This window comes from Tympanuchus pallidicinctus, unplaced genomic scaffold (genome assembly GCF_026119805.1).
Source record: "Tympanuchus pallidicinctus isolate F22 unplaced genomic scaffold, pur_lepc_1.0 scaffold10, whole genome shotgun sequence".
In the NCBI taxonomy this organism is placed as follows: domain Eukaryota; kingdom Metazoa; phylum Chordata; class Aves; order Galliformes; family Phasianidae; genus Tympanuchus; species Tympanuchus pallidicinctus.
The window spans coordinates 9,678,667-9,700,501 of NW_026294619.1; the positions used below are offsets into that span (position 1 = coordinate 9,678,667).

General features: G+C 42.8%; 1 protein-coding gene across 9 annotated transcripts in view; it reads left to right on the plus strand.

Annotated features, from left to right (window-relative positions):
* Positions 1-5,304: 5,304 nt before the first annotated feature.
* Positions 5,305-21,835, plus strand: part of PHLDB2 (pleckstrin homology like domain family B member 2) — a 112,517-nt gene continuing 95,986 nt past the window's right edge. For 4 of the 9 annotated variants that reach the window (XM_052705698.1, XM_052705715.1, XM_052705743.1 and 1 more), the window contains exon 1: positions 5,306-5,469. The gene's annotated coding sequence lies outside the window, so the exon portion shown is untranslated. Of the gene's footprint in view, positions 5,470-21,835 lie in introns of all 9 variants that reach the window. The other 5 variants (XM_052705734.1, XM_052705753.1, XM_052705725.1 and 2 more) reach the window with 3 other exon arrangements.

Sequence of the window (21,835 nt, forward strand, 5' to 3'; positions counted from 1 at the left end):
AAAGAATTTCTAATGCCTAGTCTAGATCTATTAAGCTCAAGATTTTTTGAGGTGCCTGATCTTGCTGCACTCATGCTCCTTAGGCAGCAGGCCTAGATAGTGTGCTTGGTTTTAGACTGTGCTGGATGTTTGTCAAAGTAGTGCAAATAGATTAGGAACCTGTATGCTTGCACCTGTATGTGTGGATGGGTGCATCTCTGCCTGAACAAACAGGTGAAAATATGCTATTATGTGGGTCAAGTTTTATTATGAAAGGCAGGTAGATGCCTTTGTGCAGCATCTATTGCTGTACACAGATGATGAAGCTCCATGGTAATGTTGTATTAGAAAGTGAAAAATGATTCCCAAAGCCTATGTGAATGTTGGATACTGGTAACCCAGTGGGATCAATAGGACTCTTCGTGATGGTTGCTTTCAGCTTGCTTGTTTCAAGAATGGAGGGAGGAGGGTGTGGGTGACAACAATTCCCTTTTCTTTGGGCGGTTGCCTGGTATCTGGTAAGTACTATGTTTGTGGATCCTGAAGTCCTAGAGGTAGGTATCACAGTACAGGAAGGAACAGCAGTGATTAGGCCCTGTAGTCTGACACTTTGCAGTATGCTGTTATGAGCCAGACAAGATTAGCAGAGACTCCAGTTTAATAACCTGTCTGAAGTGTGCTACAAGGAACAGGGTGTCCTACCTGGTTTCTAAGGAATATTGATAATTTGTTTTTAGATAAATTAAAGGCTGGTTGACTAGCTTGCTTTTTTAAAACTCTAAATATTGTTTTCCCACTTTAGAAATTACATATCTCAGAAGGGACTTTGAGTGCAAGATTGAGTATGGTCACCCTGCTTCCATATTGTATTTAACTAACTCTTGGTGTCCATGCTGCAGTCTAGTGCCTACCAGGAGTGCTGCACAAAGATGTGTGGGCACATGTAGAAGGTAGACGTCCTTTGCAGAGCACATAATGAGACTAGTCACATTCTGTGACAAATTTATGCATTCCTTATGTGCAGAGTTTTGCTGTTGTCATAAACCTCTGAGTAGCTCTGTGATCAGAATCATGCCTGAGTTGCATGTGACTAAATATTTGCCTCTCAGGAGATGCTACTGAACTTAAAAGCAGATTTTAGCTGTGGAGGATCACTACCGTGATCTAGTTCCCTGGTATAGTGGTTGGCAGCCCTGTACACAGCAGGGAGGTTGAAACTATATGATCATTACGGTCCTTTTTAACCCAGGCCATTCTGATTCTGTGCTATCAGAAGGGAAGCCAGCACGTGAACACCCTCAGGCACTGCTGCATTGAGGTAGCAAGGCAGTTGTTGCATTCAGAGGAAAGAATGGGACATGTTGTTGCACACTATCCCTCTGCAGTACTGGCAGGCATCTTTGCTTCAGGATGAACTTCTGGAAGAGTCCTGGTGACTCAAGAGAATGCTGAACAAGTGACTTTCCATGGAAATGATTTTATATTTTACTGAAATGGCTTAAAATCTTGACCAGCAAATACGAAGCACAGGTGGCATCTCTTGGTTGGCTTCAAAAGGGTAACCTGTGTTTAATCTAACAATGACTGTTGTATGTGTCTTCAGCATTTTCATCTGTTACAGTCATGATGGTATTTTGATCCTGTTTGTGGAGATGTGCCTGTGGCTGCTGAGCAGAGTGGCAAGCAGCAGACTGAGACATGTCCCTGCCCCCAGATCCCTGCTACAGGCAGCATCTTGGCCTTTGACATCTCCTGGCAACTCTAAAACCAAGTCATCTTGGGTCACAAACGTGGGTGTCTGTACTACAGAAGAAACTGAGAACTGAGTTGTTGTTTTCTAACGTGTTGCTTCTTGCAAATATGCTTTAAGAAAAGGGAAATAAAAGACTGCCTGAAGGGATGTTCTTCCCTGCATCAAAGTCATCATCTGGCAGCCTGGGTGGAGAAAAACATACCTTGTTTGTTTGGTGAGGTCTGTGTAAATGAGAATTAAAGATGAGGAAGATATTTTCCTTGACCTTTCTGCTACTGAGTGTTCGCTTTTCAGTCATAGCAACTGAGCAAAGGGTTGGATTTCAGTATTCTTGTCTTGTCTTCCAGCTTGAAATTAGCCTGACATCATAAGTGAAAGAAAGAAAAAGCATCCTCAGGGAAAGACTGGAGCAGTGGAAAGGAAGGAGCAAACAAATACTGAAATGTATGTAGCAGAAATTGTTGCAGTTTTTCCTTTGCAACAAAAAATGAAGGTTTTTTTTTTTTTTTTTTTTTTTTTTGGTTTGGGGGTTTCTTCAGAACAAATTATTACATGGAGTTCATCCTTTGAATCGCATCCAGCACAAAGTTCATCTGATAAGTTAAATACAGTGTCGTGATTACAAAAGTGCTGAAACTTGACTACACTGGCAGCAAATAAAATAGAACGTGCCAGGCATTTCTTCAGAGGGAAATAACAATCACTGTTATTCCAGCCTATGTGCATTACGGCAGAGCTTTTCCTGTAGTTTTGCATTTTGTAGAGGAGTCATGATTTGAACTTCACAGCACTGGAAACAGCCGTCTCATCCCGTGAGATAGCAATTATTGCTTGAAAAATGCCCGTTGTTCACTGCCAAATCTAAAACCATAAAAACGTGTGCATCACAAAGATCATCCTCTTCTGGCCTTCCATAAATCTGTCTTGAAAAGTACCCCTTGGTAACAGGGTTGTCTGAAGATAAATGATGCAAGCTGTCTCACCATGTTGCTGCTTCGGTTGCACACCACGGATGTGTTTATAGAGTGATGAGCTGGTGTTTCTCAAGACTGTTTTTCCCCTGCATGCTGGACGTGTTCAGTGTGTAGCCATGCACAGTGTTGACACTTGTGCCCCAAACCAGACAAACCTTTCCAGGCTGTAAGTTTCAAGGCAAATCCAAAACTCAGGGTAGGGTTGTTGAACTGAGAACTTCACAAAAAGAGAACAAGGCTGCTGCAACAATAGTTACATGTGCAAATGGTAATGTAACTTTGAGGACCTTGGTGTCTCTAACAGTTAATCATTTGTTTTCATAGTACTACATCTGGAAAGAGATTTGGTGATGCCATCTGGATTTTGTGCACAAGGAGGACTGTGTTCTCAGATGGTTGACTGCTATCTCTTGGGAAAAAATGCTGAAAATAAAACCACTAAAAATGTGCTTATTTGTGGCAATAAGCTAGATAATTAGAATCTTTCCTTTTTGTCTTTATTGCAAAGAACAAGGACTTCTGAGTAGTTTAATTTCCCTTCTGTATTTAGTTCCTTCCTCCTGTTGTGGGGCTAGGTTGATCCCCTTTCCAGGGCTGACATATAATGCAGGCAGTGTTAATAAGCACCAGGGACCTCAAGATTATGATTGTAGTGAAATTCTGTTTACCCAGGAGTGAAATGAGATTGAACAGTGAATTTGTTCTCTGCTATATCACTACACTCTGGATTTCGGAGCAGAAAAGGCTACAGGAGCTGTTGCAGCAATGACTTTAGCAGAGAGTGAGAAACAAGCTGGAAATCCAGCCTCCTGAGGACACTAGAGCTTCCACTGAAAGCATACGTTTTGTAGATGGCAAGCAAGCAGCCAACTTGAAATTCTCATTATCCTGCCATGCTGGATGTGAGTGCTTGGTTAGGGCACTTTGGAAAAGCTGAGACTGAAAATGCTTTTTACCTTTCTCATGCTCACAGAAATGTAATGCTGAGTAGATGTGTATACTTCTGCTCCTCAGTTCACAAGGAGTGCTGGCCAGGAGGTGTGGAGATGTGCGAGATCTCTACCACCTGCCTTGTTAGAGAGTCAGTTGCCCTGTCCTGTTCCCAGGGCCTTGTTTTTCTTGGGTCCCTATCATTAATATCATTCTAATAGTATTTGTAGACCTAAGATGCCTGTGGAACCAACAGGTGGAGACTTATTTTATGGATGTCTTCAAGCATGCTAAAATCATGAACAAAATTTATAGTGGTAAATAGTATAGTATAGGTATAGTGTTATCATCCCTAAGAAAAAAAAATGTGAGTACCTTCCAATATGCTGAAAATTACAGTGGTGATCTTTATACCCCCAGATCACAACAATGTTGCACCACATTCATTAAAGCTTGAGAATGCTCCTACTATGGTACCAGGAGCTGCAAACATATAGATCCGCATACGCTCTGTGTTGAGCAGACTGAAACTCTCTCATACGAATGCAAAAATGACAAAAATGACTTCTGTGAAGTGTGGTTGGATATATTTGCTACCTTGCTCCTCCTGAAGATGTGAGACACACCTCCCTGGGTAATGCTGACCCCCAGGTCACAGTTAGGTTCCAGCACGTACGCCAAGATACCATCTCTAACATTTCAGTGTACCACACGTTATCCTCTTCTTAAAGAATCCTATGCATGGTAGGGCAGGAGAGGGAACAAATAAATAGTGCCTCATGTTAGGATCCTCAAATCTATTATCACATTTCCCTTTTGTTCCTGTCCTGCTAGATTCCTGTTGGTCAGGACTTGCCTACCCTGCTCAGTGAGTCTCATTACTAATGCTGGTGCTGTTGTTTTCCTAGCTCAGAGATAGCTGGCACATATAGCTGTATTCTGTAAGAGAATTTAATTAGATTAGGTATGGCTTTTTGGCTCCAGGTTGAGACAGTATTCAGACTGACTTTTTTTTTATTATGTTTTTTTCCAGAGCTGATTAGTCTAGGACAAGTGATGAAAGCTGCCTTTGAAATTCAAAAGCACTTCACCATTATGCTCAATTATTAGCGCTGGCAAAATGCCACCAAATGGAATGCAGTGAGGTGAGGTGATAGAGGAGTTTGCTGGGGTTTTTTGTTGTCTTGATTGGCAACCTCAGAAGGCTACCTAAAATTCAAAGTTTTTTACTCCTGATCAGCTGGCAGCAGGAAACATTGGCACTGCATTTGAGGGAAATGTGAGCTCTTTCCTGTGTTCTTCTCTTTTGACGGCACTAAATTCAGTATAGAAGGATGGTTGTGAACTAAAGGAAAATTCAGAAAATGCAAAGAATTCTCACATCTTTTTCTTGCTGTTGTTAAGTGTCTAAGAGTGAGAAGCCCAAAGCAGCCTTTCCAGACCTGTATTCAGAATATAATTACTCCAGAATGCATTTCATGGTTATTTTGCTATCTGGGGAGGGAGTATCCACCCCTAGGGGGGATTTCTGGACTTCTGTTATCATCCTGCTGGATGTTTGTAGAGCTCCATTTGTTGTCTTATCTCTTGGCTGTTTTGTGTCAACACACCTTCAGCTGACCTGCTCTCTGGAGTGTTGTTAAACATTGCAGGCATACTAAATGAGACCATCTCCCTTTGGAATGGGATTGCAGCACTTCCACTTACCAGTCTGGCAACAGGAGCAGCAGATGCAAGTGATGGCGGTGCTTTTGAGAATGTCAAAACCAGTCTGGAGAGAGCAGGGAATGGTGAAGTGTGGAACCGTGTAAGCTTTATGCTCTGGTGGGATAGGTAAGTAAGTCACTGCCTGTGGGCAGAGCTTTTTAATGTTGGTGTCAGAGTTTTAGGAGAGTTGTGGTTTACTGAGGGAGAGCGTGGAAAGGGTCTGAAACCAAATCACTGCGTTGTGTTTGCCTCACTGAAGGAGAAGGTCACTAGAGATGGTTAATAAAGCTCTAGCTGCTGAGCTCACCAAACATTCTTCCAGTTCAATGGCCTATGCAGAATGATGTGTTTAGTCAATGTTTAATTCCTAAGCAACAAATGGGGATTGTCGTAGCAAAAGGCACTTGTGGTGTTGACTGAAGCAGAGGAGGCCAAGGATTAAAAAGGTCATGTGGGGAAGATCCCTTCTGCAGCCTCCAAGCTTTTCTCCTGTAGATCAGGTTCCTCACAGCAAGAGAAAATGGGAAGAAACAAGAAAAACAGAAATAAAAAGGAGCTGGCAGCGTGAGGGGAAGAGTGAAGCAGCCATGTGGGAGGCAGCAGCTGTGAGGAGGATGAGGACCACCTGTAGGTCCAGACCCTTGTGCAGAGATGCAGGGAGAGCTGCCCACAGTACCCTTATAGAGCAGGGGGCACCTTGTTAGATAGAGCTATTTCCAGTTTTGTGAGTGTATACTGTTAGTGAGCCTGGGCATGTGGAATACAGAGCAGAGTTCTGCTTTGGGTCTAGGAGATTAAGGCAAGACTGAGTGGATCATCTCTGATCTCTCAATAGGATACCTCAGCTGTTTCTCAGAGGGGAGGGCATGGCAGCAGGCTAATGGCAGGGCTCACCTGTGGGCAGGGATTGTGGCTCCTTGCATGTCAGAGACTGGCAAAGAGGGGACCTGGGATACATTTTCATCAGTGCAATTTCCATCTGTAAAATAGATCTAGTATGAAATTACTGATCAGTGTTTCAGTTGTGGTAGGTTTTGTTGTTTTGTTGTTTTTTTTCGTTTGTTTGCTTTTTTTTTTTTTCCTGATGACTATGCTCTGGTAAGCATGTAAGGCAGCTTTGTGAAGGTTAACATTTGTGCACTCTTTGCTTTATTACCATTCTCTGAAATTTCATGCTGCTTACCTTCAGAATGAGGGATATAAAGCGGCATGTCCTATGAGCCAGCATTACTTTGCTCAGTGTATCAGCAGGACCAAGCTGTTCCAGCAGCCAGGGTGCACATTCCAAAGCAATTAGAACAGCTTCGTGAGTATATATTGCTCAGCAGATGATAAAAATGCTTTTCAGATGTCTTCATAAAACAAATTCAGGTGACCAGCGAAGAACAACTCTCTTTAAACTTTGAAGTCGAATGTGAAAGCACTTGTTTTGATTTTAACAATTTCTTCACTTTAAAATGCCTGTGAATTGCAAGTAGCTGCTAATTCGACACGTTAGAATAGCCTGCAACAGGAGTCTTAAGAGGGGGAAAAAAAAAAAAAAAAAAAAAAAGGTGATGATCACAGATTCCCTTCTCCTGAGTGCTTCTCCAGGGCTCTTGCTCTCTGGGAGCATAACTACACATGCAGCTCATTTGATGCTTGGCACAGCTGAGAGGATAAAAACTTCTGGGGAGGAGAAACGAGTGGGGGCTGGAAAGCATAAAAGGAGGATTTCCTCTGCCTATAAAACAGCATGTACATAACTGCAATTCATCTGGGAAGCTCAGAAAATTAAAGCATGCTTGTCTGATGCTCAAAAGGAGCACTGCTGCAAGCCCAAGTTTGTGCTTCCCAAGCTCCTTGGACTGTCAAATCTCTCCAGTCTTCAGCTCTTCCTGAGGCTGCCCCTTGTCATTGAGCTGTGAATTCCCAACCCCACAACTGGGATGCGTTCTGCAGGCCCTCTCCCAGGTTCACTAGTTCTTTGAATCCCCCTGGCTGTGAGAACACCTGACCTGGTGTATCCTTTGGGTACGAACTCAGGGAGGTAGTGATTATTTACTCCAAGTCCAAAGCAAAGATCTCTTTTTCCAGAAACGTGCTTTTAGAAATTAAATAAAAAACTGTCTTCAGATGTTTTTTTCCTTTCTCCCCACTTCTCAGTTTTCTTTGTTTCCTGTACTTGATGACTTCTGGCTAGTTTTCTTCCTGTCTCTGGATTGATTCTTTTCTCCGTGTTGCTTCTTTGTGAAGGACAGATAGAAAATTACCCAGGGATATTTTTCTTCTCCAAGCACTTTTGTTTCTGGAGAATTATACTGTGATGAATTGCGCAAGAAGGAAGGCTACCTGGGACACCCACTGAAAACATGTGTGCAAATATGTGCGAATGTGGAGCTGAAGGAGAGAAGCACAGTCCTGTGACCAAGGTTGAGAGCTGAACTAAGAGCAATAGCAAGCAGAGATGGGCCTAGAGCAACGCCAGCTGAAATTCAGCCTGGGCTCTGTGTTCAGCCAAAGCCCAGATCTGCTTGCTCTGACTGGGTAACTTAAGACGTGCACTTGGACATTGCAGTTCAGGCTCTTGCCAAGCACACAGAGCATTATTCTGCCTGAATGTGAAGAAGTCCTCCTCACAGTTTGTCCAGCTATAACCCAAGCCTGTCACATAAGCCCACCCCTAACATTAAGCTTTTGCGTAGCTCTACTCCCACATGGCATATGAAAATGTATCCTCATTCTCCTTCACCCTGATGTAGAGAACAGTTTATAGGACATGTTTTAGGCATAAAATTTCCTTTTGTTCTGCACTGCACTGTGGTATCCAAGCACACAGATGTGAAATGTACACAAAGATCTATTTAATTTCATTTGCTCCAGCTAGCAGAAGTAGGACAAGTATTGGTGCTTTGTTTTTCTTGTTCTGTTCTGATGTGGTTTTCCTTGGGGGGGCTGTATGTGATGTGGTAGGGTGAGAAATGCAAGTGAAAGAACTGAGCTTGGCATTTCCTGTGGACATGCAGTGAGACTGCTGGTGGCACATACCTGGTGAGGTTCCAGATGTGGAAGATATTTCTACTGCCTCTTGCCCAAATGCTTTCCCTTCTCCCCCTTCAAGATTGCTTCCAGTACAGCAGTCTCGTGATTGCACCTAATGGAGCCTGGTTCTGCTGGAACCCTTGGCCAGTGCTGTGCTTGGGCCTTGGATCATGACATGATATCCAGAGATGTATAATCCACTTTCCCTCTCATTGGCTCTGAACCATAAGTATATATATATATATAGAATTTATTTCCACATGGCTGTTTTTTGATTTTTTTCCTCCCAAAATCTTCAATTAGACTAAATAGGGAAACAGCTGTTGATTATTAACAGGATGCCCTACTTATGGCCCTACGTATGGCTATCTGCCTCAGTTTGACCTGATTTTAAAAACAGACGTCCAAAACGTGAAAAAACTGTGGCTAAAGCTTTCTAATACTTTTGGAAGCCTCAATACATGAAAAGTATCTTAGGTTTGGTTAGCAAGGAATGTGAATGTCAAGTTTATCAAAATAATTATCTAAATTTCGTTCCACACAGGTTCCTCTATATCAGAGGCAAAGGTTAAAATTTTACCCAGCAGATTTGAAGAGCTTCAGGACTCTGTTAGAGGACCTTGCTCAGTTTCAGTACTTCATGAAAAAAGCAAGAGGAAGTTTCTATAGTTTTAAATTTAGTCTCAAGCTGTGGCTAGAAACTCCATACCATCTCCTTGCTTTGGTTCAGGTAAACAGCTGCCTAGCCAGAAGACAGCTGACTGGGATGTAGCTGTCAGACCTCCCCATGGAGCCCTGCTCTTTGCAGTTCTCCTGTCAAGGGCTGCTGGGGAAAGGTAACCCATAGCTGCTGTGGTTTTTCTGAAAGCTCAAGCTTCCTATGGGTCTGGGCAGTGTGACACCCTGTGGCTCCCATGGGCTGTTAGGTAAGGATGTAACAGGCCAAGACAAATCTCCCAGAAGCAGGGATAAGGTCTCCAGGCAGCCAGTCCCTGTGGTCGCTGGGACCTGTCTCACCGTACCAAAATCAGTTTGGAAGGACTGATCCTGAAGCACTGTAGCATGTGTCAGCTCTAGAAGCTTAGAGTTATATTTTTAAAACATTGGGTTGGTTGGATGGAGGGATTTTTCTCTCTGCCTCCCTAATCTTGTGCTGAGCAGAGAAGTCTGAAGCAATGTTAGCCATGAGTCCTCTGGCTTCCAGAATGATGCTCAGGCTCACGTCTGCATGAAAATCATTGTAGCAGTCTTCAAACTGAGGGTTGTGTTTTGGCTGAGTAAGGCATCCAAATCCAAACCATGTTCAAATAGAGGCCTTTCACTGTTTTCATACTTCTGACTGTGAAAAAGCCCTAGATTCTTATGCTTCTTATACTTATTATTTTTAGTCCAACCCAAAGCTCTTGCATCAGCACAGCTAACAGAAATCAAACAGGTGGGGACCATGTGACAGTTTGCCTGTAGAGGAATATACTTCCTAATTTTTGCACGGACTTATGCAAAATTCATGAGTTTGGATGAGTTTTCTCTTCTGCCTTGTAATATTGGAGCCTGGATGGTCCTGCTGTGCCAGTGCAGCTGCTCACGGCCCAGAGTGAGGCACCAGACTTGACTTCAGGAGCAGCGCTGTATGATGAAGTTTTGAAGTCTGAACCCTGTGACACAGGAAAAACCTGACCTATGCCCCTGTTCTCTTGTGTGCAGTGTGGCAAAAGGTATGTTCTTCTCACTTTTCAGTTTCTTGGCTTCATTCTTTTCTAAATTTTCATTTTAATTATTTTATGGGAGACGTAAAGAGAACCTTTAAAGCTGTTCTTTTCAGCTTTAATTTGGGCAAAGCGAACTGAGAACTGCTCATATGACAATGCTGGAATGGATTAGCTAGCACTTAACAGCTTTGATTGCTAATCTGCTGTAGAAAATGTATTTCTAGATGTGAAAAACTGCTTCTTTTCCCTAATGGCCTTCAGCTGTATGTATACATGGTACTTCCTTGATATGTGCATGAGACCAGTGAGCACTGTACCAAGATGACTTTAATGGTACTTCTACAAAAGTTAGCAGCCAGCTGAGAAACACTTGTGATCTTACAAGAGTCTCCATCAATGATGGTAATGCCAGAACATCTTAGTTTTTTGACCATGTTTTCATTTCCCTGGAAGCCAAGAGAAGCTTCTCAGTCGCAGGATGCCCACAGTGCCTAATCACATCTCCTAATCCCTCGGTTAGTTAGAAAAAAAAACAAAAATCCTTTTTTTTTTTTTTTGTGTCGTCTTCAGCTTGTTAAGAAATCTGTGCTTCTTCCACCTCCTTAAATGATGATTTGATCTTGTATTCATTGTCTCCTCAGTGATTTTTCTTGCACTGATTGTTTTTGAAGCGGAATAACTCTGGTGTATGTGTAATTCTATTAGAATGGTATGTAGCTGCTTGCTTTTCCCATGTCCTAGATTCTTGTGGTTTTAATGCACATTCATAAGGTAGATTTTGATCTCTGGGTTCCCATGAAACAGCCACGTACTTTTTGGACATAGGAAGCCATGAGGTACAGAGACAGTGCTGGAGGACAAGAGGTAATGTGCTTGTGGTTAAAGAGGCATACAGAAAAACCAAGTCAGTGTTCCTCCTTAGGAAATCTTTTCAAAAGAGGTATTTCAGTGCAATCAGAATATTCATCCTGCCCTTCCTTTTGCAAGTGGCTAACAGTTTAGCTCATTAGAGAGACTGACTTCTCTGGCTACTCATTCACAGAAAAGTTGTGCAGCTCAATAGCAATGGGCTTGAATTAAAAGCCTCAGGGAAGTTCATAATGCACAGCCTGATAGTTTCCCCCTCGCGTGCATTTCAGAATGGTGCTTGGTTCTAAGTTGGAGGATATCCTTTCAGTACCTGTTGGCAAATCACATCACTTTAATTTCAGGTGAAGCTTTAAGACTTTTTTCTTTAGTATTGTTTCCCATTGCTTCTTCCTGCCTTGGTCTCCAAACCTCTTCATCTCCTTAAAGCTCACTTGTATTCTAAAATATGTGTGGGAAGTCAGGTATTCAGGGAGAAGTAATAAAAAGAAGGCCTTGCGGCATCATCTGATGTATAACAAAAGGTTAAAAAGTCCTAAAAATCTCTTCTCAAAGCTGTGGGCAATTTCAGGCCAGGTTTGCATTTTTTAAATTCTTGCTTTACCTTATTTGGCCATGCAAAATGGGATCCAGAGGTCCCTGGGGACCTGGCTCTGTACAGCGATGGGGCTTTGTTCAGATGAAAGTATGTGCTTTTTTCCTTCGGAGACACATTGCTAAATATGGGCTGTGTTAATAACAAACAAGGCTGCTTTCTGGCAGAGGTTCAGCTCCCTAACGTCCCTCAAGTTAAGAAGGCAAATTCACAGCAGCCCTTCAACATCAAGCTCTGCACCTTTAACAGCAACTGCCTTGAAAGCCGGGGGTAGCGAGGGGATACGCTGATGCTGACGTTGGTGAAACATGCTTTGATTTCATGGAGATGTTTGTGTGCAAGATAGAAAGGCTTACAAAAAACAAAGACTTAAAACTACGCTAAGCAGGCCAGCAAGTTACAGTTGAATATTTTTGTGAACGGAGACAGTGTGTTGTCTTTGTACTTTCTGTTTGTTTACTTGTTTTGGGGTGTTTTTCCATGGAACAGCTACCCTCTGTCTGAAATATATGAGCAGGCAAAACATCAGGTAGCCAAATAATACGTGTAGCTTTAGGGAATAAATATTGACTAAGGATCTGGTATTGGTTAAGTGTTACAACTGAGGTGTGTCTTTATAAAGGAGAAGGGTCAGATTGCAAAACCTCTTCCAGCTCAGCTTTTAATTTCACATTAACAAGAGCTGTGACTGAAATAGTTTTCAAGCTGAGATCACTGATGGGCACTATTGACATTTACCACAACTGTGGGGAAGAGCATAAAGGGGACAGTAATAAAGAAGCATAAACTTATGAAAGCATGTGTTATATAAAATATTAACTGTATAAGTGGATTTTTAATCTAACAACAACATCTGAGACTCTTTAAAATGCTCCATTGCTCTGATCGATAAAGGCACGATGGTGGTTTCATCATTATTTTGATGGATCGAGCTTGAGGCCTTGTTTGTCACCAGTGGCAAAAGCATCCTCCAGCAGTGGCCTGAGTTGCACTGGAACTGGCAAGAAGAGAAGAAGAAGAATTTTTCTGTGAGCTCTGCTAGAGTTAGCAAGAAGTTGCAGATAGTGAAACAGCTTCTACTGGTGGGAGCTGCTGATGTGACAGCATAATGCTGGATGCCCATTCTAGTTAACAGAGAGTTAGCTTCTCAGAAATAGTTACAGACCGAAATCCTTATAGATGTCTGTCTCAGGCTCTTCTCTCACGGAAGAAATTTAGGAAAAAACAGCAAAATGCTGGCTTAAACTCTTCTATTGAGCGTGACTTCGAGTGACTTGTCAAGAAAAGGCTGAGACAGCAGGTCCCAATGAGATGTTGGTTAAGAACACATTACATCTCCAGCTTGGTTGCTTCACAAGCTTACTATGCAGCTGATGAAAAGATGAATAGTCAAAAATACTGTTCAGATATGCTGAAAACTTAAGGCAGCCCCATGAGCTTGAAGGCGTGGTGATGACACAGTGCATGTAGATGCAGCTGCATCATGAGTAGAAACAGATGGGGATCAATTGCACAATGGCTACAGCCCTGACCTGATATCTACTCTTGGGACAGTCATTTTAAACTTACCAGTCTCCTGAAATGTTTATATATTATCTGTTGTATTGTATTTTCAAGCAGTGGTGGCTGAATTTTATTTTATTTTTTGTGAGAAGATTCTCACAGAAAAGGATCTTACTGAAAAATAACTTTAACATGAACATGGAAAACTCTTCCTAGACAGTTATTTTGGAGTTTTCTTGCTCTCTCTGCAAAAGATTTCCATGAAAAGAAGATAAATATTCCTAAACTGAATGAGATATGCCCTCAGACTTCCTGTGAACACTTGTACTTTCTGGTGGGATGAAGGAGAAGAATGTTGGTTCCCAGGAGCATTGTGTGGATTAAAGTCTTGACAGTGCTTTGAACATGTGGACTATGATAAAACTTCTGTGTTATTTTGGATGTGAATGACATTCTCAGCCTTTTCATGAATATTTTGAAAGCCAGAGGGCAAAGATCTCAAAAAAAGAAAAAAAAAGAAGCCAAATGCTGTCACTCTTACTATAATGTACTTTAGTGTCCAAGGTAGTATATTTTTATTGTTTTTCATTGCCCAGCTTTGTACTCAAATGGTAGCAGTGTTGATAAGCATGATGGAATTGCACATGTTTTAGGACTGTCTCAGGCTTCTCAGGCTCCAGTCCAGGATTAAAGACCTTGTTCTATGACAGTAAGATGGTTACAACATGAAATGTGTGATTTGTTCAAGAGCTTACTCAGGACTGAGGTCTGGAGGTGGCTGGAGAAGGGTTGAGTGAAAGGCTGGGAGCTCAGTATTATCAGTGTCCAGATATAGAGTCCTCCAGGACTCCTAACAGGAGAGACGTGGACTTGTGGGAGTATGTCCAGAGAAGGGCCACAGAAATGGTCCAAGGGATGGCACATCTCCTCTGTGAGGAAAGGCTGATAGAGCTGGGGCTGTTCAGCTTGGAGAGAAGAAGGCTCTGGGGAGACCTGGAATCAGCCTTTCAGTATCTAAAGGGGGGCTGTAAGAAGGAAAGGGGCAGACGCTTTAGCAGAGTCTGTTGCAGCGGGACAAGGGGAAACTGTTTTAAGCTAAAAGAGGAAAGATTCAGGTGGTGAGGCACTGGAACAAGTTGCCCAAAGAAGTAGTGGTTGCCCCATTCCTGGATACTCTCAAGGTGAGGCTGCACAGGGCTCTGAGCAACCTGATCTAGCTGTAGGTATACTTGTATATTGCAGGGGAGTTGGACTAGATGGCCTTTAGGGAGTCCCTTCCAACTCAAACAATTCTATGAAAAAAATGGTTTGTTTTTCTCTTTGTGGTCAATACCCAAGACCAGTTACTGTGAGTTATTCTTCTGCACCATGCCTAAAGTAAAGCTGTAAGATTTTATTTAGCTGTATCTTCTCACATGATCTGAGGCTGTCAAAAAATTATATACCTGTGCAGAGGTGGGGAAACAGCAGCCTAATGGTACTTCACAGACCTGGGCAGGACTTGGTCCATCTTCTAGCTTGAGCACAGCATGCCACAGAAACGGAGATGCTTCTACAGCCCTTGAGGGCTTTTTAGTGAGCTTCAGCCAACACAGTTAGCAGATTTTTGCAATACTAACGTTATCGCTGTGCATGCTGCCTCTGTTTTTTTTTTTCTCTTCCTCCAAGCAGCACCCACGCGTTCTGCGAGGCCTTCTCCTCTGTGCCGGCTGGCTGTGCCCACGTGCTGAAGGATGCTGGGACAGGGCTGGGATTCATGCCTGGCGTGCTTGGCGCATGCCAACAAACTCACTCCCACCGCCTGTCTGCCTGAAGGAGGCCCCAAGGGCCCTCACAGTCTTTGATAAGTTAATTAAGAGTGACCTGCATGTCCGTAGGGTGGAATGCTGCCTCTCATTGAGTCTCTGACCTGTGCTAAGGAGCTGTCTGTGGCACGTTGTTTTGTTGGTGGACGGCATTTAATGTTTGTGCAGTATCTGAGGTTGAATGATGCTCCTTCACAACGCTGAAACTGCTCTCCTGCCTGTTTTAAGATGCTAATTAGCGCAGCGCATCGAAACTGGGCACATAGGTTCATCAGGCAGCCACATAGCCCCCTCAAAGCCAGCATTTTGTGTGAGTAATTGCACTGCTGCTAATTACAAGGTATTCATTGTTTATAACCTCTGTTACCCTTCCGGCTTCCTATTGGAAAGATGGGCACGGCTCCATCTCCCCAAGGTAACCGGAGACAGCATGTCTTGGCGTTGATGGTTGGCCACATCAGCCAAAGCATGGCACTGGAGGAAAATATCTGAGCGTGGGCCAAGCTCCTGCTCTTCAGATGCTCCTGACCGAGTAGGATGGGGAGGATCAGGCGGTCATGTGGGGAGTCCTGCAGGAGGAGAAGGAGGCTGAGGGAATGGGGGCTTGCCCAACATTTTAAAAACAATGACAACAACAAATCTGGTTAATTTGTGATGAAGCAGAACATGAATTCCAAGTGGGATAGTTACTGTGAAACAGCCTCCTGGATAAATGAGTGTTAGAGTCTTGAATTAAGAAATTATTGTTTTCAGGAAATGAGAAGAAAGAGGGGAAGCATGCTTTTCCTTTGGAAACAATAATGTGGGACTTGGGCTGTCAGATTGTGGTTGCACTGATACAGGCACAATAACCGTCTGCCAGAGCATGCTGACAGCTTAAGGTCAAAATCCCAGCGCTCCCAGTGAGCACCCATACCCCCATCCAAGAAATCATAGAATCACAGAATGGCCTGGGTTGAAAAGGACCACAATGATCATCTGGTTTCAACCTCCCTGCTGTGTGCAGGGTCACCAACCACCAGACCAGGCTGCCCAGAGCCTCATCCAGCCTGGCCTTGAATGCCTCCAGGGATGGGGCATCCACAGCCTCCTTGGGCAACCTGTTCCAGTGTGTCACCGCGCTCTGTGGGAAAAACTTCCTCCTAATATCTAACCTAAACCTCCCCTGTCTCAGTTTAAAACCACTCCCCCTTGTCCTATCACTGTCAACCCCAACTATAAATGTAAATGGTCAACAAGGACCCCCTCCACAAGAGAGATTTCTCTGGTGTTACTGCTAGGGACAATGAGAATTTACCTAATTTAAAACACTTGCTGTTAAATCATGAGTCTGGGGAATGATAAATTGTAGTCATTAATTTCCTCTGTTTGGTTTTAGCTGGAAAAAAAAGAATATCTCAGTTTGAAATAAAACACCTTAACAAATCAGCCATGTTATGGGAAGGCATTGTTTCATTTGATTTCTTTGAGAGTACATTTGAACCAAACTGTATTTGATATTTTAAGGCTCATTTGAAAATGAAAAAAGTTTTTGAGACAATATTTCTCCTTATTGAGATCAGCAATTCGCTTCTAAAAAAGAAGCTTTATTGCCCTTGACATAAAAAAGGTTTTTAGCCTTTCATTCTTGTGAAGGCTGAATTATTTTTAAACATTAGCATGTTTTCCAAGAACAGAAACTGGTTCTTGGCTGACTTATCTGTATTAAAGTATTTAATCCAAATATTGACCTAACTGCTAGAGCCTTCAGGACTCTATAGTCTTTTAATTTTCATTTGCACTAGCCTGCAAACTCAAGCTTGAATTCACAGCAAGGAGAAATGGGGTAGTGTGAGCAAGATGCATGGGTTCCAAACCCCGTGCCATGCTGATAACCAAAAAGAAGTGGACATAGGTAGCTGTTTGTCAGAGCAATGTGAATGCACTTATCCTTGTCTGCTACAGATAGCTGGTGCACCAGCAGTTGACATCTCTTGGGCCTGATCGACAGGGTGGGCACAAAAGAAGAGATGAAGGAAGGAGGCGGCTGTCAGGGCTGCCACCCAGGGGAGGTCCTGCGGGTCTGTGACCGCCTTTTCTGCTCTTCTCTGAATGATGTGATGATGTGTAGACTGGGTTGATAGCTAAATTATCATTATTACTTCAAGGCACCTGTGTACAGACCAGGCACAGCTGTTGTTTCAGGCTTTATGCACATTGTGCCTTTGAAATCAGAGGGAGCAGCTTCCTGGACAGAGAGCTGAACCTCAGGGGAACAATGCAAGCATTTGCTAGAGGTGTTGCTGGGGAAGAGGAAAGGTTACAAACAACTTTGCTGAGTTGCTTCCTGCAACATCAGGGAACATACTTACATGTTATCATTTTAATGGACACTGCTTTGTCTGCTAGACATGTCCATTTCCATCTGAAGCAGGATAACAAGGAGGCTGCTCTATTTATGCTGTAGTTATCTCAGAGGAGTCCAGGGTTGGGTGGAAAAACAAGATGAAAAGACTCAAAAATATGTTTTTAATGGGAAATGAAGGAGTAAGAATGCAGGGAGTAGAAATGAGAAATCCCTGCCCCCCGTACCTTGCTTCAGAAGGAGTCAGCAGCAGCCCCTCCCCAACAGGCTAGGAAAGGGGCCTCCAGCTGACTGGAAAATGGTTACAGGCGAACCGTTAAGCATAACACAGGGCCTGGGAAAGGGCATATTCTACATTGGGTCTGGAGAACTATTTCCCTCTGTCTATTCTTGTCTTCCATAAAAATTCTAAGTTGGCACCAGTCTATAGCCAGTTGCAGCCGATGTTGCATATTTCATGTGTACCAGCCTTTTGAAAATATGACCTAGAGCAGTTAGATCTGAAATTTAGCCTTAACTTTCAAATGGGAAGGATGGATTATAAGCCTTAATATAAAATGAAATGTTTTAGTGGTTATTTTTAAACGTGTTTTGGCACTACAAAGTGCTGCAAATCAAGCACAAATTCCTACATTGTATCTAGAAATAGGAAAGTCCAATAACAATGAACTTAAAAGGTAAGCTAGCATCACAAAGAGGGTTAACACAAGTGTAAAATAACATAATTTCCTAAGGAAGCAGGCTGTTTGATCAGGCCTGCTATTGTGTCTTTTCAGCCTGAAAACTTTTAGCATCTGCTGTCTAATGTCAGTTAAGCACGATAAATGGAGAAAGGTACTCAACAAAATTAAGTTCTGACGAGGTTTGTGAAAGCAGAGAGCCAGCAGCAGGGTGGAGAAGTCATTGCTGTCCCCCAGAGAGTGCTTAGGGGTGATTGTAATCTTCATAGGCGCCAGAGAATCCAGGCAGGGAGAAGCCTTGTGCACGCTGCTGATGCAGGAAAACTGCTTTGGGAGCCTGCTGTCCCTCTTACTGCCTTTGTGAGCCTTACCACCTTGGGAAACACTCCCAGCATGTGGAGCAGTTTCTGAGTAGTAAGAATGGAGCACATGCTGTATGTGAAAAGTTGTAGAGATGCCATGGGGCTTTGTAGAGTAAACAGAAAGAAGCAATTGAGTGTAAAAGAATGAAAAGAAGCAGTGAAAAGTAAATAAAAAGAAACAGTTCTAAGACAAATAGCTCTATGTGCAGTGTTGATCGCTATCCCTGCCTCCCCTGTGTCTGCAGCTAGTGCTCCACACGGTTCCCCATCTTGTCAGGAGCAACATGAAAACAGTTGCTTCCTCCTTTATCCTGGAGGCATGCCGTTGTCTTTGAGTGTATTTGTAGAAATTGTTTAGAGAGGGAGGTCTAGCTGCTGTGGTGTTCACATGGCAATGTACAGAGCAGAGCCCTGTTCCTGTGAGAACAGAGGTGCGAGGACATGCAATGCTGCAGCAGTGGTGATGAGAACTGCCAAACTGGATCTCCATACCCAGGAGTATTACGTACCCAAAGTCCTACCAGGTAAGATCAGTTGCTTTTAATGCAAACGCATTGTTAAATAAATATTATTAGTAGTCATTCTGTGGCCCGTGTTCTAGGGAAGAGTTTGAGTTTAAGACTACCTCTATGAGGAAGAACGTTTTCTCTCAGAGAGTGGTCAGGCACTGGAATGGCTGCCCAGGGAGGTGGTGGAGTCGCCGTCCCTGGCAGTGTTCAAGAGGCGTCTGGATGATGTGCTGCGTGATGTGGTTTAGTGCTTGTGGTAGCAGTGGTAATGAGAAGACATTTGGACTAGATGATCTTATAGGTTGTTTCCAACCTTGTGATTCTGTGATTCTATGATTTAAAAATTCTGTAAATGTGTAGAAAATGACATGGAGAAAAAAAAAAAAAAAAAAAAAAAAGAATGTGTCTTTGACAGTCTTGTGTTTCACAGGTATGAACGCAAACACTTCTGCATGCTCCTCCTAATACAGCCTTCCCAGTGTTAAGATGGTGAAGAGGTTTGCTGGACCAGTATAGGAGAGGTACAGGCTTTCAAATACCTCACTGTAGCACTCAGTCCCAGAGCAGACATTACGATTTGTCATAGGGGTCAGCTGTATTTGCCTTCAGATGCTATGTGTATCTGCAGATTTTCAGTGGGAGGGTAAGTCTTTGGCAGAAATTAATGCTTGTAGTGGTTTGTATGGCAGGGGTTCGGTGTAGGATGATGAGGCTGGTGCTGGTACTTTCTCATGGCTGATCTAAGCCTGACCATTCCCAAGCAGGGAAGAAGCCTGCTCCGAAGTGTCCTACCCTGTGTGAGGCTGGGATGTGGCAGTGCTGGGACACTGCTCAGCAAGAGGGAAATTAGCATCACATGTAGTGATGGATGAGTTATGAAATGGCGTGAAGCCTCTTAAGCAAGCAGAGCTTGCACACGCCTTAGGATGGCCAAAATAGGAATAATGTGCTGGGACAGAAAATCCTACTAAAGCAGCAGTACGATGTTGATGAAAGTTTTGCTGCTGACAATTTTCATTGTGGAAAAGCTGTGTTCTTTTAAAAGATTCCCATAAAGACCAAGTTACCGCTTTACAGTTCATTTCCTGTACTGTGAGATGGTGTGCTAGCCATATTATTTTATGGAGTAATTCATAACAGTGTTACATTTTTGGATTTAGCAGAATAGTTACGATTTATGAAACACGGAGTTTTATAATGGAAAAAAATGACGGCAGATTTTATCATTAGGCAGATTTTACATCTATTTGAAACTGATTGTGGTGTTCTGTAAGCTTTCATTGTGGTGAGGTGCTTCTCTCAACTTCTAGCTCTGAATGTCTTTGAAGGCAGAGATCATTGTTTTTCATACAAATCAATTGACCGTGCTCACTTTGGTCTTCAAAGAGAAATATCCACTAATGGGTGTTAATGAGAAATAATCCTATTAGGCTTGAGAATGAATAGTTTCTCTAAAGCCATATTTGACTATAGAAGAAAATGATGCAACTGTGAGCAGAAAAACAGAGCTTTACTGCAAAAGGATTTAATTTAGCAGTTTTAGAAACTTAGGCTTCAGGTTTCTCTAAGAGTAAGGTGATGGATTTTCTGTGGAATATTCATGTTAGGCCCAGACTTCTCAGATCTCTGGTTCCATCATGCTGTTGCATCTCCTCAGAAATAAATGGGGAATAAAACTGAACATGTGCAGGCCATGTTGACAATTGACAGTATGAGCTGATGTTTTTCAAATTAAGCTACATGCTATTTCTGTCACTGTTTCTTTCCTATTTTTTGTTTGGATTGTGGCTTTGTCACTACTCCTCCACTTGGTAAACCCACGCTTGCTGAAAATGTTTTAATACACCTGTTTCCTGCATTTTGACTGTTGCTTTTAAACACCAGAGTAGTTTACATCAGCCTTTAGAACATGATAAAACCACTATAAACATTTGTCCTTTCTTAAGCAAAACTTAACCAGATATTTGTATTACTTTGCTTGGTAAGTCTCAAGACATACAGTTTAATATAACTGCAGACCAGAAAAGTGCAAAATCCGAACATCAGAATGCACCAGATCAGCATGAGACCGGTTGTTATTTCCTTCAACTTCTCGGATGGTAGAATAGGAAGCTCTGATGAAATGTATTCAATAGTGGTGGTGGGGATCAAGAACTTTGGGTAGCAAAATTCTGATTCAGAAAGGCTTTGACAAACTGGAAAGAATGATTTGAAAATAGAACATGGTCCCCAGAAGAGAAATGTGAATTCTTGCACTGCAACAAACAACAGGTTATAAGGCAGGAAACACATGGCTATGCTCTAGTCCTAGAGACAGAGATCTGAGAATGACACTGGCTCAGGCAGTGAGTTGTAGTGAAAAAGTCAGTTATTCCACAAGGTTACACAGGTGGAGGTGACAGGATGTACAGTGTGATCCTGTTCCATGTGGAGATGATAGTGGGAGCTCCCAGTAATTAAGGATAAAGAGCAGGGCCCTAGAACCATGGAACCCAAATGGGGTTTGTTATTTTGGGAAGACTGAGGGAAGTAAGCTTTCAGATAGATCAACTGTTTGCAAAGACAAATAATGATCTGTTCTCTGGTAGAAATTAAGAATTATTTACTTATTTGTTTGTTTATTTTCTGTGAGGAAGAGGACCTGGAGCAGGAAACACAGAATCTTCATTCCAGCCACACAGATCACATCCATCAGGACATACATAGGCGTAACCAATCCTGCCCGCAGGCACGGTTATACGGTGTGAATTTGCGAGGTCCCATTCAGTCTTGTGATTCTGCGATCCAGCAGTGGTTGTTGGGGGAAAAGCCTTAACCTGTGGTGATGCAACATTTTGGCCAGCGCTTTCTTCAGCCTTTCTTCAACCCTGTGTTCCAGTCCCTGAACAGGGACACCTCTGCTCTACCTACTTGTTGCCATAAATTATACAGCAAGTTCTTTCATGCAGGGGCTGTGTTTACCTGCCTGTGTTTATCTAGCATCAGCAGGACTCTAGTCTTGACTGAAGCTTCAAGCATAAGCAATACCTATTGTCAGAATAGATTATTCAGCTCGGAGCGATCTGAAGTCATTTGGTTATGAAAGGCTCCCCAGAAC